Below are 12224 nucleotides of genomic sequence, written 5' to 3'. Positions count from 1 at the left end.
CCTATATTAACACTTCCCAGAAGAACAAATACAAGTCACTTGTCTTTTTGTTTACAAAAAATGAACAAAACCCCTAACAATTCCTCTGTCCCCCTGTTTAACAAAAACAGTGTCCTCCCTATATAACCTCTGGAAAGCTCAGTATCTACTTCAAAATAACTTTAATACAACTATTACAGCAACATAATTTCACGCAAATGTAAGTGAATTACTTCCCATTATCCCAGTTACTAATTTCTTCAGATAACAAACTTGCCTTTACAAATGTCTGTGTGGCAAACTCTACTCAGTAACACCAAACAGCTATAAACTGATGCTTAGGAGGTTCAGGCTGGACATTTTCATCAGAAACATACAGCACTGGAACAGGCTGCACAGATGAGCTGTTTAATCTCCTTTTTACTTTCCTGTTTTCAAAATTGGGCTAGTCAGGTCATTGACAACTTAATGCAGCACTGACAACAGTCCTGCTTCAAAGGCAGGGAGACCTCCAAATATCCCTTTCAACCACTGACTGCAGGGTACTATGTGATGATAGATAAAAAGCCTCTGACTGACTCAGGTGTGTACTGAGTTATGTTCTTATGCGGTCTGTAATACACCATACCAATACCACTGCTTGTATCTTGAAAAACAGTAATGAGTGCTGTTCCTCAGGGATCAGTGTTGGGACCAGTTTTGCTCAACATCTTTGTTGGTGACAGGGACCGTGGGATTGAGTGTGCCCACGTGTTTTGGTTGATAAGCTAGAGGGAAGGAATGCCATCCAGAGGGACCTTGACACGCTTGTGAGGTGGGCTGATACCAACCTTATGAAGCTTAGCCAACACAAGTGCAAGGTCCTGCACCTAGGTTGGGGCAGTCCCAGCCACAGCTACAGGTTGGGCAGAGAAGAGATTCAGAGCAGCCCTGCGGAGGAGGACTTGGGGGTGTTGGTTGATGAGAAAATGAACATGAGTCAGCAGTGCACACTCGCAGCCCAGAAAGCCAACCGTATCCTGGGCTGCATCAGAAGGAGCGTGACCAGCAGGTCGAAGGAGGTGACCCTGCCCCTCTACTCTGCTCTTGTGAGACCTCACTTGGAGTATTGTGTACAGTTCTGGTGTCCACAACATAAAAAGGACATGGAACTGTTGGAACAAGTCCAGAGGAGGGCCACGAGGATGATCAGGGGACTGGAGCACTTCCTGTATGAAGACAGGCTGAGAAAGTTGGGGCTGTTCAGCCTGGAGAAGAGAAGGCTGCATGGGGACCTCATAGCAGCCTTCCAGTATCTGAAGGGGGGCTATATGGATGATGGGGAGGGACTCTTCATGAGGGACTGTAGTGACAGGACACGGAGTAATGGGTTAAAACTTACACAGGGGAAGTTTAGATTGGATATAAGGAGGAAATTCTTCACTGTAAGGGTGGTGAGGCACTGGAATGGGCTGCCCAGGGAAGTTGTGAATGCTCCATCCCTGGCGGTGTTCAAGGCCAGGTTGGACAGATCTGTGGGTGACATGGTTTAGTGTGAGGTGTCCCTGCCTATGGCATCTGTCTTCATATGGGAGGTGCTCCAGTCCCCTGATCATCCTCGTGGCCCTCCTCTGGACTTGTTCCAACAGTTCCATGTCCTTTTTATGTTAAGGAAACCAGAACTGCACACAGTACTCCAAGTGAGGTCTCAAGAGAGCAGAGTAGAGGGGCAGGATCACCTCCTTCGACTTCCTGGTCACGCTCCTTTTGATACAGCCCAGGATACGGTTGGCTTTCTGGGCTGCGAGTGCACACTGAAGCCGGCTCATGTTCATTTTCTCAACGACCAGCACCCCCACGTCCTTCTCCGCAGGGCTGCTCTGAATCTCTTCTATGCCCAACCTGTAGCTGTGCCTCGGATTGCTCTGACCCAAGTGTAGGACCTTGCACTTGGCTTGGTTAAATTTCAGAAGGTTGGTATCAGCCCACCTCACAAGCATGTCAAGGTCCCTCTGGATGGCATCCCTTCCCTCCAGCATATCAACTGAACCACACGGCTTGGTGTCATTGGCAAACCTGCTGAGAGTGCACTCAATCCACTGTCCATATCAGCGACAAAGATGTTGAGCAAGACTGGACCCAACACCAATCCTGAAGGAAACAACTCGTTACTGATCTTCAGCTGGACAATGAGCGATTGACCACAAATCTTTGCGTGAGGCCATCTAGACACTTCTTTATCCACCAAGTGGTCCATCCATCAAATTGATGTGTCTGCAATTCAGAGACGTGGATGTTGTGTGGGACATTTCTAACTATTTGCACATGTCCAGGCAGATGACATCAACAGTCCATCAGTTCCATAACCCCATAATAGAAGGCCACCAAGTTGGTCAGGCAGGATTTCCCCTTAGTGAAGCCATGCTGGCTGTCACCAAACACTTTGCTGTTTTTCATGTGCCTTAGCATGCCTTTCAGGAGAATCTGCTCCAAGATTTTGCCAGGAACATAGGTGAGACTGACTGGTCTGTAATTCCCGGGGTCATCCATTTTCCCGTTCTTGAAAATGGGGGGTATATTACCCTTTTCCCAGTTGTCAGGAACTTCACCTGACTGCTTTGGTTTTTCAAATATGAGTGGACAGTGGCTTAGCAACTTCATTCGCCAGCTCCTTCAGGACCCACACATGGATTTCATCAGGTCCCATGGACTTGTGAAAGTTCAGGTTCTGAAGACTGTCTCAAACCAGATCCTCTACTACAAGGCCCAAGGTCTTCATTCTCACAGTCCCTGCGTCTGCCTTCCAAGACTTGGGTGGTGTGGTCAGAGCATTTGCCAGTGAAGACTGAGGCAAGGAAGTCATTAACAACCACAGCCGTCTGCAGATCCAGGGTAGCCCGTTTCTCCTGATAGCTTCCAGAGGGGACCTACGCTGTCCGTAGTCTGTCTTTTATTCCCTACATACCTATAGAATCCCTTCCTGTTATCCTTAACATCCCTAGCCAAGTTTAATTCTAACTGGGCCTTAGCTTTCTTAACCTGGTCCCTAGCTTCCCAGACAATGTCCCTGTATTCTTCACAGGCCGTCTGTCCTTGCTGCTGCCTTTTATAAGCCTCTTTTTTCCTTCAAAGTTTCCTTAACAGCTCTTTATCCATCCAAAGAGGTCTCCTGGCCCTCCTGCTGCACTTTCTTCTAGTCAGGACACAACACTCCTGGGCTTCTAGCAGGTAATCCTTAAATACCAACCAACAGTCTTGGGCACCCCTGCCCTCTAGGGCTATATCCCATGGAACCTTACTGAGCAGGTTCCTGAAGAGGCCAAAGTCTGCTCTCTTGAGGTCCATAGCAGTGAGCTTGCTGCACGCTCTTCTCAAGGTCTCAAAAATCTTGAACTCGACCATCTCATGACTGCTACAGCCAAGGCCACCCTGAAGCATCACATTTCCAACCAGCCCCTCCCTGTTGGTGAGCACAAGGTCAAGCATGGCACCTCTCCTTGTCACCTCCTCTATTACTTGCAGAAGGAAGTTGTCTTCCACAGTCGAGGAACCTCCTGGACTGCTTGTGCTGGGCCATACCTTTCCTCCAACAGATAATCAGGATGGTTGAAGTCCCCCATGAGGATAAGGGCCTGAGAGCATGAGGCTGTTCCCACCTGTCTACAGACCGCTTAATCCAGAGAGTCCTGGCAGCCTGTAATAGATCCCCACACTAATGTCCCCCATAGCTGTTCTCCCTTTGACCCTGATCCACAAACTCGCTATTAACTGATCACACCTGTCCCCACACAGAGTTCCATACTCTCCAGCACATCACTGACATAAATAGCAACTCCCCTTCCCCATCTGTAGGGCCTGTCTTCCCTAAAGAGCCTGTAACTTCCCATTCCAACATGCCAGTCATAGGAGCCATCCCACCATGTTTCTGTGATACCAGTTATATCATATCCCCGTAGACATGCACACATCTCTAATTCCTCTTGTTTATTCCACATACAACGGGTGTTTGTATAGAGGCATCACAGCAGTGCAGCCTCACAAGTGCCCAGTACAGGGGGATGATCACTGCCCTGGCGCTGCTGGCCACACTATTGCTGATACGGGCCAGGATGCTGTTCGCTTCCTGGCTGTCTAGGCACAAGCTGAATCATATTCAGCTGCATCAATCAGTACCCCCAGGTCTTTTTCCACTGAGCAGGTTTCCAGCCACTCTTCCCCAAGCCTGGAGCACTGCATGGGGCTGTTGTGGCCCAAGTGCAGGACCCAGCACTTTGCCTTTTCAAACCTCATACCACTGGCCACAGCCCATCAATCCAAACTGTCCAGATCTCTCTGCAGAGCCTTCCTATCCTCCAGCACATCAACACTCACACACAGGTTGGTGATGTCTGAAAACTTACTGATGGTACACTTGTCCACATCACTGATAAAGATGCTGAACAGAACTTAGTACCATCTTGTTCCAGGTAGCGACAAATAAAACACTATTTTCTTCTGTAAATACAATGTAAGGAATTAAGAACAGAACAAAAGAGAATAAAGGCTTGGAGAGCGGACAACTATAACATACGACTTTCAGCTGTGTTAAGTTACAACTAGATTTTAAAAATGCAAACACAATGAAAATACATTTTAGAGATGTGCGGAATGTTTCCATATAAACTCAGAGAGACATTCAACGCATTCTCGACTGAAAGCTTACCTTTTAAAATAAGGTTTCTGACATCCAGAGCAGCCAGGAAATGCTGACTCCACTCTCCGTGATGCCCCAGTATACACAATACTGGCATACTCATCATGGAACCCCAAAGCAGACTGGAGCCAGGATATGGATATATGGGGTAAGGACTGAATTTTGTAGGGGAGTTTTTTGTTTTTAAATGAGCACACACAACCACAATATTATGCAGTTTTATAAGATTTTCTTTAATCTTTACCTTATATCCCAGGGACATAAAATAAATTAGAAATCTTATAAAACCATGCAATATTGTTGAAAAAGGGCGGTGGTGGAGGGAGAATACTTACCTTACCCTTAATATGCCTGCTCCGTTCTGCAGTGGGTTTCTGTGGTATGTGTGACATCACCAGCCTAGCATTTTCTAGTGATGTCACACAGAGAGGGAGTTGATGATCTGCAGCTGCTTTGGACATCAGATACCTAAAGAAAAGAGATTGATAACTTGTTCAATTCAGATATGTTCTTACTAACTAATTTATCAGTCAAATACCGATTTCAGACACTTACTCCAATGGCAGTTTTGAGTGAATAACAGTCCTGACGAGGTCACATGTTCGTACTATACAAAACCATCTATAATTGAAAGTGTTTTCATTTTGAAAATGCTTAGACTTATCTTCTACAGTAAAAGTTCCCAAAACCCAGTATCTTCTGTTTTATCTTCAGCAATATCATCCTGCATACTTAAGTACCTATCAACAACTAACCTCTGATGTTGTCTGAAGACTAATACTGTATTCCTCCTGAATACAGTCAGGAGGAATGAGCTGCAGGAAATGATAAATCCACTTATGACATCTCTTAAGCAGTTTTATCTTTGAGCATTTACCAGCAACTAATGAAAAAAATAACTTTGAGCAGCCGTCAATCTTTTTTATTGTTTTTAAGACTTCAGCTTGTACTGATAATCTGCACCTAGATATCTGATCACATGAAGCTATATGCTAAAATGGCATCTCATACTCTTCTTAGTAAACATTACAAATGAAGTAAAAAAACCCAATCCAACTAAACAGTAAATTTCTCGCTACTGAGAGTATCTTTACCTCATGACTTCGCTCATTACTGTGAAATGACTTTTCATTCAGATATACAGCCAGGTGTTCTGATTTGTCTAGGCAAAATTACCACACAATCATCATTCCTCTGATTAATAGAACACATTAATTTTAAAGATATAAAACACAAAAATACAGGAGGAAGTTTATTGTCAGCATGATCTTACTACCTTTCTGGACTTCAGACCAGTGAAATTATCCAGCACTGAACTGTCACACTTTACTCTTTATTAGAAAAACTTCAAGATATTAACTTAGTTCTGTAACTTATGAAGAAACTGGATGTTACAAAAATGCTGTGTCTTTTAATCTGTTACGAATTTTACTTACATCCCTTTCATATTGTTGAATTTTCTTAACTCTGGATATACAAATATTTCTCTGTTCTTCAGCTAAACATCTTAAAATCAGCTGATTTTGTTATACCTGTCTGCTGACAGGAATGCTCTAAATATTATTTTCAAAGTAATATGCTGACATAGCACTGTGAAATGTTCTCAATACACAGTAGGTTATTGAGTTTATCTATGCCAAAAATGTCCCAGATTAAATGTATGAGTATGCATTAATATCTTTGATACAGAATCCACACTTCCACATTTGTAACTGTAGAAATGTGTACGATAAAATTTGCTTAAGGAAAGTTTCTTAGCAAATGTTTACTGGGGGGGCTAGCCACACAAGCAAAAGCATGAAAAATCATGGAAAGTTAAAATGTATTGTGAACAAAATGGAAAATACAGACAGAAAAAAAATGATACTGGAGGAGCTAAGAAAAATCGGAGACTGGGCCAAAAATGCTGTAAGCTAATGACACAGGTGAGAACTACCAGAGAAAAAAAAGTATTGTGGAGAATATTTCAAAATGTGAAGCATAAAACTGGCATTATCCATTCATATTATACAACGAAACAGCTGGTTGCATTTTCAAAAGCTCAATCTCTCCTCAGAAGTACAGGAAACTGTACGGATGTGAATGTGTAAAACTCAGATTCAAAATTCAACATCTGGGGCTCATATCAGTTTAAAAGATGCAGGCAACCCAGAGAAAAGCAGTGAGATTATTTAAGTACAAATCAAGTTTTTGTGACAAAGAATTGAAAAAGAGAATATTTTAGATATATTACAGATGAAGATGCACAGTAACACAGAACCTAAGCTGAAATTTAAAGAAAATGTTTCAGCTCCAAGACTTCAAGTAGGTCTACTAAAATTCTGTTCTCCTAAATATTTACTGGAATAAGGATCCCCTCATCTGCAGCTTAAACCTGCACACGTGTATGCAAACACAGATTTCTCAGACTATACTATTATTTTTTTGCATGTATATCTATGTAAATACAGTAATATAGATGAAAACAAGTACAACTGAAAACCCCTTACATGCAAAAACCTCAAGCATGGTACATATTCCACTGGATAAGGGGGGAAGAGGCTAGGAGGAGGGAGGAATGGGGAAAAGTAAGCTCACCTCCTGCTAAAAAGTGAATTAGATTTAACCCACATAAAGTTTCCACCAGGCCCAAATGAAAATACATAGGAAGTTTTTCCACTTCATTGTTTGTAAAGTTGAGGTCTGATAACTAAAATACCAGTAAGAGCCCTTACCTATTTTTATGGTTACGTGAATTTCTGCTGAGCATTCCTGAGAAGTCCCTGTACAATCTTGTTTAAACACAGTTTTCCCATCAAACATTTTCAAATATATAGCAATGTTTCCCCTTTCATTACTGTACACAGAGGAAATATTTTATAAACTTCTATTTAGCAAATTATGCCATTTTGCATTATTTTTGCCATATATTAAAATCTTTTAAAATAAAATGCAGCAAATCAATAAAAACCCAGAAAACAATCTCTTGTCTTCCCATGATGAACATAAACTTCCACTTCCTATGAACAAATGTAATAGCAGCAGTTGTTTCAAAAAAACAACCCCAACCAGACAGAAAATACTACGTTCCATTCTGCACCAATATATTCTTGTGGATAGTCTCAATATTCTACAGATGAAAATATGTCTCTGAATTTTCAGGTGCACTTCAAAATACATATTTCTGTAGGTGACATGGATTCAGAGGTACAGAAAATCTCTGTTTATTTTCAGCCCTTCTGACTCACCTCCCTGATATAGACAAAAACATTCATGTGTCTTGGGAAGTACAACTGTCGAATTAAGACCTTCAGGAACAACATTAGAAGATGACAGAACCCAAAACCTTTATAAAGGAGGCTTTCATCTCTTTTGATATGAAGTCAGGAACATCAATGTGTTACAGACAACTGAAAAACAATAGAATCTTCAATACATTTTCTCCAAACCCTAATTAGTTGTGAACCTGGCTGGTATCTTTTGACTAATTCTCCTTCCCTTCACTTTGTCTGACTTCTCTCCCCACAGGGAAGAGTCTAGTCTCCTTCGCAGGAGACTAGACCTTTGCCAGCTTAAGTGTGGGAATCTAGGGCACCAGTCTCCCTTCTCACTCCCCCAACAGTTATGCACTTACCAATCACATTTGCAGGGAGTAATTCAAATCCAATGGCTCTACCAATGTAAATACTTGCATTTCAGTAAACAAGGAATCTTTCAATGTTTATGTTCTCTCCAAGATACTCTATGCTTCAATATAATCAAGACAGGGTCTAGAATTAAGCATCCTTGTCAAAAACCAGTTCGTTTTTCAATAAGCATGCATACTACAAAGTCAGCTTGCAAAACGACATCTGCAAAAAAGCCCGAAGTTCACTATTTGATAGAAATATCCACAATTCCATCAGTTTCATAGTACATAATGGCAAGAAAGAATTTAAAAAACAGTAACAAAAAATTAAGTTCTGCTATGATATACAATAAAAATGTAAAATTGATCTACAGAATGGTTTAACAGTTTCATGCAAAAACCCAATGACTTCAGATCACACAAGACATTGATTATCTGAAAGGGAGGAAAGAGATTTCCATTTACTCTGCAACTCCCACTGACTTTATCTGACACAGGAGAGAAGGAAAAATGTGATCCAAAATGATAGAAACTGATAGCTGTTACCTTGCATACTAACCAGGATAGAAAGTGCTACTTTACTATCCCTTCTCACAAAAGAAATTTCATATAGTGCATAGAAGCCTTTAAGTACACTAAATAAATTGGCTAAATGATTCACTAGTATATATGTTTGTCAAAATTGTTTTTCATCAATACTGCTGCAAGTAGATTTTCAAGTGGAATTAGGCTACTTTGCATGTCTTGATCAATTTGCTAGATCTAGCAAATTTGTAAGAGCTCACATTCAGTTGAACTTCCACACTTACATATGCTAGACAATGCATAGAGCATTAGACTCAAGTCCCTTTTCTGCACCTCCCTCTTTCTGACTTGGAGTCAGGCACTCACTTAACTAGTTAAACAAAGTTATTCTCTCTTTCTCAATGGAGTAAGTGGCAAGGAGGGGAACTGTTTAGTAGCTGAAGGGACCGACTTTTTAGAGCACCCCTTCTTGCAGTATCACAGACAACTTCACTTCCCCAAAAATGGCACTTTTTGTGTCAAAAGCAGTCCCACTTTCTTTTGCCCCCAGATGCTCATTCCTGCTTTTATAAAGACCCCACAAACTGTGGCAGTACACAAGCAAAGGCATTTGTGCAACTGCATGATAAATTTCACTAGAAAACTGATCGGGGTTACAAATACCTCAGCAGCAGTAAAAGTGGTTAAGTTTATCACAGAGTAACCACGCAGTTGAAGAAAGAATTTTGCTATCTTCTCTCATGGGGTGCAACAGAAAATATAAGCTACCAGAGACACAGAGGGTAGGAATTATTTATTTGGCAGTATTTTGGCTTATGTCAGTTGAAAACATATAAGAAATTGCAGACCTGCTTCAGAACTATGGCTGGAGTTCAAAAGTGAAGCGTTCCAGGAAGAGGTAACACTAAGACTGAATTGAACTTCTGTTTAAATAACTGAGGTAAAATTTAATTTTCCTCTCTAAACACTTATGGCAAACTGGCACAAACCAGATCTCATCAATGTTGCAAATTCACCGGTCACCAAGCGAAAGCACAAGACTTTTTAAATAGAAAAATACTACTCATAGCTAATGCAAAAGACAACACAGGTGTTCAAAAGAGTATAGAACCAAACTGTTTCAACCAGTGAAAAACCTTTCCAACAGGTTTATTATTTCATTATTGTAGAAGAAACTGGTAGTAATGCCTGCACTTAAAATTACCTATGACTTTCAATTACATAACATTGTTCTAATTTGCTTTTAACTTGCCAAACAAAACTTTTCTGGGCTAAAAATCTCTCAGGTCATTTTTTGGCTCAAGCTGATGTTCTGAGAAGTGACGGATACAACCGGTCAAACTACCTGCAAAAAATGCAGGAGAACAGTATGTTTATTCATGTTAAAGTAGTCTTACAGCTCAGCTTTTTCATTACAGCCTCCAGTACTTCCAAGTTCTGGAGAAGGAATTCCTTTTACGTACTCTAGAATGGTCTCCTAGGAAACAAAGGGCAGTGAGGACTAAGAAAAAGGTTATACTTCAAAGTCTTCGTATAATTAGACAGCAGTATTTCTAATATGTGTTAGTATCATAAGCGTTAAAGCTTGCCTCAAGGGTTTCTCTCAGTAGCATGTGAAACTACTGAAAATGCAATTACCAAGCAGGTTAGTCACAAAGAGATTCCTATGAGTTCATGTACGTCACCACTGCAATCGAAGATCAATAAAGTTATCATGAAGTAGTAAGAACATCATCACCTTCAGGTCAAAACAAGAAAGGTGTCCATGAACAGCATCAAAATTAACACCATCAAGTTTTCATATTAGGTCAAACTTCCATCACCAAATTAAGAGCAATGTTCTACTTAGTAGACTAGGCACTTCAGACAAGCTGAAACAAACTGTTCTGGATGCCACTGTCATTTGTGTCCCAGCTGAAGAATGAAATTCTGATCTCCTCCTTTTTTTAAGGTATCTAACCTAGTTATACATGGTATTAAGATATCAAAATGAAACTGTAATGAATTCCCTTGCAAAATAAAACCTCATTTTTAAAAATCAAGTTTACTATTCATCTAATATAACATCTATTTGTGTTTTTAAAAGCAAATATGAAGTTTGCTTGATAATTAATTTTTAAAAATCAATACTTCACTTTACTGTTTCCTTACCATCACTTATCATCACAAATTATAGCCTTTTTAATTTACATAAAATTTCTAACCACACAAGTGTTTAGAGACCCAGAATCCTGATCTATAGAAACACACAGAATGATTGTCCTTACCTCACAGCTCTTGAATGCTGAATGAGTTTTATCTTAACTCTCCTGTACTTAAGAGGGTTTTTTTAAGACGGTGCAATTAGAACTAAACATAGTATTCCTGCTGAAGTCATGCAACTTATTTACATAATGACATTATCAGATTTCAGTCCAAAGAGCAATTATGACATATTTAGCATTTGTCTACCCTTGAAGAAGTCTTGTTGGTACGGTTTTACTAGCAGGCTAGAAGTCTCATCTATACTAACATTACTGATACGCTGATGTGTACTCTCATTTTTGGCATTTTCTTCTACTGTTGACATAGCCCTTCTGATAACCTCTTGACAATCTTACCATATAACCAATTTGCAATTTGGCAACTACAAAATAATTTCAGATTGTCTAATTTTATTCCTTTGGATATTTTAACAACTATTATGCTAAGTGTCTCACTGAACGGGGTTCTTAATCTATATTGCTTATCACCTACCATATCTCTGTTCCCCATTTAAATAATTAAACATTGGTTTTGCATGAGACTAAAGACACTCACAGAAATTAGCAGCCTAATTACTAAAGTATAGAAAAAGCAGTATTTTTAACTGCTACTGTTCATAGAAATGCCACAGAAATGCCTACCAAAGGTTTAATAAACAAAACTGCAACGAAAGAAAGTATAATTTGGATGTAGAGGACCATTTAAATGAGTACTATTCACGTATTTGAAACAATCCACCATCTTGATGAGAATCACTGCCTCCTACAAAATCCCAAACATGTTGGGTTCTCTTGTCTAACCGTAATTCATTTGAGGTTTTCAGCTGCATAGACTGAGTGATCCAGTGTACATTGGTAAAATTTGTATCTCAAACGAATATATTACTATCAAAAACCAGATAACATGCTTTCCTGGGTTTTATTCAACCCACTTGAATAAAAATTAAATAAAGCCAATTTGAATAACTTACTTGCAAACAAAAGGAGTTAGGAATCCTAATAAGCAACATAAGAGTCAGCTCACAAGATTTATCAGCACTGCATAAAGAGACATAAGAATTCTATCCTGTAATTGCTTTTTAGGTAAGAGATTGTCCTCAGGGAAGAATGATCACATGTTAATTAGAAATTAACTGCTCCTTCTAAGGTATAACCACTATCCACAGATTTTTTGGCAGTGAAAAGTGTTAACACAATT

At 40.1% G+C, this 12224-nt stretch overlaps 1 protein-coding gene across 3 annotated transcripts in view; it reads right to left on the bottom strand.

Annotated features, from left to right (window-relative positions):
* The window catches only part of BRD10 (bromodomain containing 10), a 57314-nt gene that overhangs the window by 14660 nt on the left and 30430 nt on the right, over positions 1-12224 (bottom strand). The window lies entirely within an intron of this gene.

Source organism: Lathamus discolor, chromosome Z, assembly GCF_037157495.1.
Source record: "Lathamus discolor isolate bLatDis1 chromosome Z, bLatDis1.hap1, whole genome shotgun sequence".
In the NCBI taxonomy this organism is placed as follows: domain Eukaryota; kingdom Metazoa; phylum Chordata; class Aves; order Psittaciformes; family Psittacidae; genus Lathamus; species Lathamus discolor.
This window is presented reverse-complemented; position numbering and strand designations above follow the sequence as displayed.